This window comes from Stylophora pistillata, chromosome 2 (genome assembly GCF_964205215.1).
Source record: "Stylophora pistillata chromosome 2, jaStyPist1.2, whole genome shotgun sequence".
In the NCBI taxonomy this organism is placed as follows: Eukaryota; Metazoa; Cnidaria; class Anthozoa; order Scleractinia; family Pocilloporidae; genus Stylophora; species Stylophora pistillata.
In genome coordinates, this window is record NC_142520.1 from 4,683,645 (window position 1) to 4,691,404 (window position 7,760).

At 39.2% G+C, this 7,760-nt stretch overlaps 1 long non-coding RNA gene across 1 annotated transcript; it reads right to left on the reverse strand.

The window, feature by feature from the left end:
- Positions 1-5,053: 5,053 nt before the first annotated feature.
- On the reverse strand, positions 5,054-6,556 carry LOC148736765 (uncharacterized). Its single transcript, XR_015997318.1, has 2 exons — positions 5,935-6,556; positions 5,054-5,803 (listed from the first exon to the last, which is right to left on the reverse strand). It is a non-coding gene; the product is annotated as an uncharacterized LOC148736765 (long non-coding RNA).
- Between the last annotated feature and the right edge of the window lie 1,204 nt (positions 6,557-7,760).

A 7,760-nucleotide genomic window follows, 5' to 3' on the forward strand; every position in this document is an offset into this window, starting at 1 on the left:
CCCGTTGGAATCCTTTCGAAGAGGGAAAAAGATCGGTTTGGAGACTTATTCATTCAGCTACTCAACGCCCACTCCGAAGATGGCTCACGCATACTCAGACCCCAGGACGCTTTACACTAGCCGAACACAAAAATGCTCTGTCAACGGGTCGCTATCCAGTAGCTACTCGTTGACTTGCGGCGTCCCTCAAGGGACCATTCTCGGTCCATTATTGTTCTTATTATATATCAACGATCTCCCAAATTGCTTATCAAATTGTAAACCGAGAATGTATGCCGATGACACGCACCTAACATATGCGGGAAGCAATCTTGAGAACGTTTAGTTTTGTCTAAATGAAGACCTAGAAAACGTCTTCAACTGGCTACAAGCGAACAAACTCACGTTGAACATGACTAAAACCGAATTCATGCTAATAGGGTCGAGGCAGAGACTGAATACTCTCACAGCTTCACCAACAATTAGAATGCACAATACTCAAGTGAGCCAGGTTTCAGCTATAAAATCGCTTGGTGTAATAATAGACGATAAACTCGATTGGCATAGTCACATCGAAAAACTAACGAAAAAGATCGCCTCTGGTATCGGGGCCCTAAAGCGAATTAGGCACCTGATCCCAGCATCAACCTTACATCTCATCTACCAAGCTTTAGTAAAACCTCACTTTGATTACTGTGACATTGTTTGGGGTAGCTGTGGGAAAACGCTACGAGACAAACTGCAGAAATTGCAGAATAGAGCAGCCCGTGTGTTGACATTCTCTAACTATGATGCTGATGCAACTGAGCTACTCGAGTTTTTAGGGTGGAAAAATCTTGCACGCCAGCAGGAAATCCATAAAGCCACCATGATGTTTAGATGTCTGGACGGGCTAGCTCCAAGGTATCTATATTCAAAGTTTACGTGGCGTGACTCTGCGTATGACCTCAGGGACTCTGAAAATAAGCCTAATGTTCCACTACCGCGCACTAATTATTACAGAAAAAGCTTTAGCTACAATGGCGCCACATTATGGAACAGTTTACCACGCTATATAAGGAACACAGAGTCTTTGGGGTTATTTAAACGTAAGATCAATGAAATTTTTTAAGTCTAACGCACGGCATTCACGGAAAACAGCTTTAGTGTTATAGTATGTAGTTTTAATTTCAAATATCTTAGCGTATGTGATATGTATTTTTATAGGTTGATGAATTGATCGTGTCTAAATAAAGATTACAGTACAATACAATACAATACCACTTTCGAGAGGTGGAAAGGAATGACAAGGACACATCGAAACCAGTCGCTAGACATTTCAATTTAGCTAATCAATCTAAGCAACATATGGCAATCTGCGATCTTTCCTTACAGTTAGGTAGCACGGAAAGCCGTAAAAATCTTGAACAAAAGCTCATCTTTCAAACCGGCAGTCTAAATCCCACAGGGATCAACGAACGCTTCTCATTCCACTAATTTATTCTTGTTTTTCTCGTTGCCATGTTGCCACCAATAACGCAGCTCCATTCTCTGCCTTTAAAAGCACACACAACCCATAATTCCTCTATTCGCTCCGAAGAAGGGCTAACACTCGAAACGTCAGCTTTTGTAATCGTTACGGTGGCCAATTTACCATTTCAACTTTGTTGATATATCCAAATTAAAACAAAAAAAAACAAAAAATCGTTTGAGCCAGAACACGCTCTGACCTGCATGACTAGATTTCCCCCCGTTGCATTTATCCCAGTCAAGATTTTGCGCGTTAGCAATTTCCCTAATTTTAGAATTCCACATTCTTCCGATCTTGTATTCGTAGAGAAACTAGATTTTTTCAGCTAATGTAAAGTAGTGTTGCTAGCTCGCATAATGAAGGAAACTGTTTTCCACTTACCCAGATGTTCACCAACATCTATAAGATCAGGAGTTCTTAGGTGCTGTTGTTTTATAGCCTTCCTCCCTATTAAGTCTTCAAAGATAAACGCAGTAAAAAAGGTATCCTCCAATTTTTGACTCTCGGAAGAATTTGTGCAGCGGGACCATATACTTTGGATTGAGGAAGTTAATTAGTTTTTCGCATCCTTGATGAAAAGTGGTAAAATTAAGTAGATTAGAAGCTAACTCCAGTTACTCAATTGTTGCTTAATTAAAAGATAAATAGATATAATAAGTGGAGTTCGGAGTTCGGGTTTATGGATATTTCCGTTTGTTGAATTTCAGGCATATTGACATGTTCTGAATACTAGATACGATTGCTTTTCAGGACGTTGACTAGATGAAGTAACAGACTAAATATAGCGTTTTCTAATTCATCTTACGGTATCCCCTCACTGTTGCGTTTGTAACCAACCCATTGCTAAGCAGTGGGAACAAAAATATAAGTGATGGTCTTATACATTATAATGTCTATAAATATTGCATAGTATTTATAATTATTAGTATATTTTTATCATATACCTGCAGGTCTAAATCCTCATGACTTATGATAGTAACAGTAATAATAATGATAATAATATATATTAACTCTCAGCAAAGTTTTAAAAAGGGCAAAAAAAAAATCATGGTTTTTCCTCTCAGCTACTTTGCAGTCTGGAGTTTTTCAGTTAAAGGACAAACTCTTGTTTACATGCGTGGCTTGTTCTGGGCAGTTTAACATAGAGGAAAAATGGTTTTTAAAACTTGTAGTAAACAAAGCGGTGTGGAATCAAAAACGTAACTATATATTAAAAAAAGGGAAAAATGGTGAAGGATATTGTTGTCATTTTCACTGATTTTCCATCACAATTGGTTTAACTCTGTAATTTCTAAACAAACGACGAGGAACCTCCTCTTACCAGGATGCAGTTGATTATCAAAATAAGTTGAAAGAGATGGATAGATAGATTCTCACAGCAACTCTGAAACGCATGACCTTCCGAGTATAAGCAGTTTATCGGGCAAAGATTTTCGTGTTATTCTTACGGTTCCGATAATGAAACAGCTACACGGCTCTTTATGTTAATCTTTACTGCGAACAAATTCTCTTTGGGAAATAAGGCACTATTCATTCATAATTGCGCTAAATGACCCATTTGCTTTCAATGCCTTGTCTGGAATTTCTCCCGTTTCTCTGCTACTCGGTCATTTGTTCAATTATGTAAAGAGGGCACCCTCAGACAGATCCTGCCGTTTAGAGTTAAAACTTACTGTATATTTCTGTTGATATATGGAGCTCCTCGTAGTTTTCATAAAGCTCCACTCGTATTCCCTAAAATACATTACTACACCTTAAATGCCTCGTTCCTATATTCCCTGAGGAATTAAAGGAGTCCCGTTAACCTACAGGCCCCGACAGTTCACCTTGTTCAGCATCCACCAGTCATTTAAGTCATTTCTTCTGTTATGTTATTGATATTAAGAACCACTGACCATAAACATCGAGAATCCGCCGACAGTTGCAAAACTTCCTAATTCATTTACATATTTTTTTCTGATAGAGCTTCTCAGAGTAAACCCCAAGACGCACCCACCCCCAAAGCTCCCCGAATTTGATGTGATGATGGCATTATCAAAGATTAAAACAACTGCTAATGGCCCTGATGGGTTGCCTTTATGGGTTTGGAGGGACAATTGCACAAGTCTCGCTCCTGTGGAGACTGCCTTGTGGAAAAAGTCTCTCTCTTCTTACTATTGGCCGACAGCTTGGAAAGAAGCTAACATCAACCCCCTTCCACAAGTAGACACTCCTGCTCAACATTCGGATTTTCGAGGAATTAATGTAACCCCAGTTATAGCACGTTGTTTTTTTAAGGAAAATCTGACGGTCACGCAATATGCCTAGGGAGGGCCGCAGCTGTACTGACGCCTGTATTCAAATACCTTAATTACTTGAGGGTACTTGATGATAAGGACTGTAATTATGTTAGGCTTTTCGCGATAGACTTATGGACTTTTCGAAGGCCTTTGATAATGTAAAACACTCGTTAGTTGGGGAAAGGCTCTTCATCTCAATCCTTATCTTGTCAACTGGTGCTTCAGTTTTCTAATGGATAGCAAACAAAGACTAATATTTAAGGGTTTTATCTACAAATGGCATAATGTGAACAAAGTAACAAACCAGGATAGTGTCAGTGGGCCTCATCTTTTCAACTTGTTTATCAACGATTTAGCCATTAGGGATAGTTACCTCACCAGCGTAGTTAAATATGCTGACGACACTATCTTGCTAGTCAAAGTATGTAAAAATGAAATAGATCTTCCTCAAGAGATTGTCAATCAGTTTTTCAGTTAGACCCAAGATAATGCCATGGCATGCAATCCCAAAAAACGTAATGAACTAATACTTTGTAAGAAGGTTGCTCGCGATATAGACAATGTGAACAATATAAGGCAAGTTTCTTGTCTAAAAGTGTTAGGGCTTACTTTACAGAATAATCACAGGTTTAATGAGAATATTAAGGGTAAGATACAGGAGGCCAATAAGTGTCTTTATGTTATAAGGTGTTTTATTACAACTGAAGGTGTCTGCACAAATAGGGATATCAACAACCAGATGCAGATTACGTTTTTAGATCAATTGTTTTGCCTAAACTAACGTATGGTTTAGCCATATACGCCTCTTCAATACCTGAATTAACAACGCTCCAGAATTTTCTACAGCGCTGCTTTAAACGCAAATATACTTCGTACCAAATTAATATAATTATATGGTGTATTGGAAGAGGTTGATAGCTCACTATTCAAGAAGATCTCCAGTAACCCGGTCACCCTCTGTACCCTTCTCTCCCTGAAATGAAAGAAAGCTCAGCGCTCCTCCGAGTTCCTAGGAGTCAGCTCCCCAGGGTTAATATGCCCAGCGTTTTAAAAATAGTTTTTTTTTAATAGGCTCTTTTGTAAATATCGAGTAGCTATCTAATGTAATGTCTTGTATTATGTAGAATCGCATAGCTTAAAGTAAACACGCCCTCTGATTGGTCAATACGTCAACCGGAAGAGAGGGTATTTAGCGTGAAATCGCACTAACGCATAAAGCGATAGCGCTGACGTGAGTTGCGAGCAATAATTATTGTTCCGAACGTAAAAGCGTAAATACAACTAGTGCTATGAAAATATGAAAAAATTTATAGAAAACGAATGTCTTCCAAATTTTGAATTGAAATTGAAATTTTCAGAAAATTGGAGGAAACCACTCACGCTCAAAAGTACGAGAAAACGCATAGAAAAAAATCAAAATGCCAGAGACGAGGGAAGAAAGCCAAACGACAGTTCTCGCCGAGGAAAACCAAACAAGCGTTACGAAAGAAAACCAAAACAGGTATCAATGCCGAAAAAGGTCAAGCATCTTTTCCCGAAATCCAAACCATTGTAGCCTATACAGACGACGAACTGGCCTCCTTTAGATACAACATGGTTTCAAAAAACACTAGACGGCAAATTCACAAATTCGAGTGGTCGCAAAACTGTCATCCAAGCGCTCAGTGAGGATTTCGACCGAGTGGAGATATCAGAGCTCACTGGCCACTCCAATCCGGAATCCATATCCAGCTACAGCCATAATCCTCTGGAAAAACAGCGGCGAATGTCGAATAAGTTGGCCGCTTTCAAACCACGCCAAGCACGACAACTACCAACGGCTATTCAAGTCATGCTTTACGGGAGATTGTCCTCAATAGCTCAGCCACGCCAAGCAACACAGCAGCTACTTGTGACCTTGACAGCAATGCCAGTCGTTCTAGTTACCTGATGACAGGAGCAGTTGGCGGAATGTTTACCGGAGTAACTTTTAATAATTCTCCAGTAAATATTTCTATAAACTTTCAGTCCAGCATTGACACCAACAAGCGACTCCCTGCGATGAAAGAAAAACTGTTTAAATTGTAATTTTTAACTGAACTGTTTTTCGCCAGAGTTAACCGTGAAATTCCACTCTTATTCATTATATTTTAAATACACTTCTTTTTACAACTGTAAAGCACTTACCGGTTTTTTGTAGATCTTGCTTTGATACCGGAACGATTGACATTTTCATTTCGCTTGAGGATTTGACCTTTCAGTTGTTGATTGTCGGCGCCAGGGTAGAAGTATCCCTGTTCGTGTCCAGAGTAAAAACAAAATATAACCGAACTGGCATAGCCTAGTCAGAGCGACTGCAATCGTGGCTAGCTCACCCTGGTGATCTCGAGTAGTCGCAGTAAAGAAAGCGTCAAAAATTACATCTAATACGTTTAAGTCTAAATTGTGACCCGTTGAAATAAAGTACTTCGAGTCTCTTTCGCGGAGGTAAAATAAACGTCAACTTCATTGGCCTCTGAAGAGGTCTGCCATAAATACTTAAAAGTCATTATATGCATCATCTTAAAGTTTCGTCATTGTACTTTAATTCCTCCAATTCTCTACTTTGACCCGCAATAAGCGGCACGTCCAGGTTTAAAAGAGTTTGGGCTATTTTGTCAAAAATGCAATGTCATGGCCCATTTAATGGCCTTTAAAAAGGTCTTGTATGATATATTTCGCATCTGTCGGCGGATTCTCGGTAGTTGCAGTCAGTGGCTCTTGCTCCAACAAGAAATGTTCCTACAAAACAATTATCGTGGAGTTATGATCTTAGCAATAACTTTTGCTCTCCGTTTGTGACACTTTTACATTTGTGTTTTTCCTTAAGGTCAAATGTGAAGATTATCTTCGTGTGCATGAGAAAAAAATTAGACAACACGCAAATTAGCAAATTAGTCAAGAGGATTTTACGTAAGCAAACAGGCTTTAGTCACAGCATAACTTTATAGCACGAAACTCGCAAACATTCCTCGAAGCACTACGTTTATCAGGCTTTACATAGAATACAATGTCAGGAAAATTTTCAGAGGTATGTAATATACTAATATTAATCAGGAATTCCAAAAACTCCGCTTTTTTTACATAATTAAAAGATTAAGAAAAGTAGATGAAGATTTGTAGGCAATAACATCATGACCTCGCGGTTTCTTGGGCAAAGCTTAAGAAAAAGTGATAGAAGAAAGAATTATGGATTAAAACTGATTTTGTGATATGCAACATGCAAACACTCCTAAAACTCTGCGAGCAGTACAGGGAACAAATCGAGATCCAGAGGAAATCGAATATTAACAAGACTGGCCAGAGAGTTTTGAGTACTGCGTTATGCGATAAAATGAGGGAGTAAAAGTATCTAGCATCTCGTGACTGGAATAAATCGCAAGGGAGTTAATAGCCTTTGCTTTAAATCAGTTGGGTAAGTCCATGACTTGAACCATCATAATCCTAAAATTCTTTCTTTTTTCTATCTTAGAGACACAAATCTCGCATAATATATAGTGGAAAACGTCCAATTACTAGGAGCTTGCCTTTTGTTCGTTAAGAGGATCCCGCTTTATGAAAATATTGCAAATCATTTCCTCCCCTCTCTAAAAAGTGAGGTAAAAGATATTGAGGGTGACTCTTAAACTTCAGAGGTGTGGTAGATGAAGGTGGGAGCGTGGGTGGGGGTAAGGAGGTAGAAGTGTCCATGTTCGTGTCCAGAGGAAAAAAAGTATATATAACCGTACTGGCATAGCTCAGTCAAGGCGACTGCAATCTTGGCTAGCTGACCATGGTTATCTCCAGTAGACGCAGTAAAGCAAGCGTCAGAAAGTAAATCTTCCGCCCTTGGAGTGAACTGAACTTAGAGAGTTTTCTGATATTCTTTCCATGGGTCGAGTGGAAGATAACATCAGTCACAGCCGTCGAGTTATACGGCGCTGTCATCCCGAGCAATCTTCATCTTCCTGTGACATCGGCCGTCGTTCATTCAT